This window comes from Aplysia californica, unplaced genomic scaffold (genome assembly GCF_000002075.1).
Source record: "Aplysia californica isolate F4 #8 unplaced genomic scaffold, AplCal3.0 scaffold00001, whole genome shotgun sequence".
NCBI lineage: Eukaryota > Metazoa > Mollusca > Gastropoda > Aplysiida > Aplysiidae > Aplysia > Aplysia californica.
The window spans coordinates 4,066,154-4,067,784 of record NW_004797271.1 but is presented as its reverse complement, the minus strand read 5'-3'; positions in this window follow the sequence as shown (position 1 = coordinate 4,067,784).

Here is a 1,631-nt window from a genome sequence, read left to right as displayed (position 1 = left end):
CACATGTGACATATATATAATATATATATGTATGGATAGATAGATAGATATAATTCACATGAAGTCAAAAATTCTTCTCTGCAGATGGTATTTATTCTCTGGATAGATAGGGAGGAAAACAAAGCTCTGAGTGAATAAAATCACCCTTTTAATAATTTTTTGTCCCTCGGCCCGTCAAGACATTTCACTCCCCGACCCCTTCTTCTTTCTTTCTCTCTCTCTCTCTCTCTCTCTCTCTCTCTCTCTCTCTCTCTCTCTCTCTCACTCTCACTCTCACTCTCACTCTCATGTTTCACCATTTTATTCCCGGGTTGAACACAACCCCACAGGGGTCGATATCATATTCTGATAACGGAAAGGGTGACCTTATTTAGGCCACATATGGCCTAAATAAGCTAAACCCCCCTCCCTTACCTTATTTAGGCCACACCTGTGGCCTAAATAAGCTAAACCCCCCTCCCTTACCTTATTTAGGCCACACCTGTGGCCTAAATAAGCTAAACCCCCCTCCCTTACCTTATTTAGGCCACACCTTTACACAAAGTCACAGAAATATTCCTTTTGTGCTTATTGAGGTACAGTGCAGGGTGATTTTACTTGTAAGGATAATTGGACAAAATGGGCAATATCTTTATTGCTAACGGTCATATTTAGACAAATCCTATATCATTGTCTTTTTTTTTTTCTTAACTGTTCGTGGTTATTAAAGAGTAAGCCAACTAGGTAGTAATAATTTCGGATTCCTAATATTAATATTAGGGGCTTTCTTAAAATTTTAAAACTTGTTTTTAGCGCTTTTCTCAACGTAAAACGGATTCCGTAAAAAAATAAAACAACAATGACCTTATCTTTTTTTTTCAAAGTATTGTGCATATATTTGTGTGAAACTATATATTCCATGCTTTCATGTACATGAACAAAGCTAATAAAGGCAAGCAAAATGTTCTTCTGAGACATAGATCTAGTAGTAGGCCCACTGGAATTTTTTATCAACGGGAAAGATGACCAGAAAATAACAAAATTATTTTATGAACTTCACTTGCACTTGCAATTTTTTTGACAAATCATAGTCTACCTCATTGTCTTTTTTCCCCCGCATTTTTCTTCACTATTCATGACAACTGGCATGTATTGTTTTCAGTTATTATTTTTAAAAAGTGGATAGGCGGACTACGGGGTCTATCTAGCCAAAAGGATAGGTGGACCCCGGGGTCTACCTCTAACAAAATGCTAGGTTTTAGGATGTGAACCCCGGAGTCAGCGTAGTGAAATAAGTAGTAGATCTAGGTTTAACTAAGGATCGGTGGACCCCGGGGTCAACATAGTGAAATAAGTAGATCTCAGTTTATTTTATAGTAGGACTGGCGGAGCCCGTGGTCAACGTAGTGAAATTATAAGTAGATATAGGTTTAATTAAGGATTGGTGGACCCCGGGGTCAACGTAGTGAAATCAGTAGATCTAGGTTAATTAAGGATTAGTGGACCCTGGGGTCAATGTAGTGAAATAAGTACATGTAGATCTAGGTTTAATTTTAAGGATTGGTGGACCCTAGAGTCAACGTAGTGAAATAGGTAGGTTTAAGGTGGACCCCAGGGTCTACCTAACGAAATACTAGTTAGGTTTTTAGAAT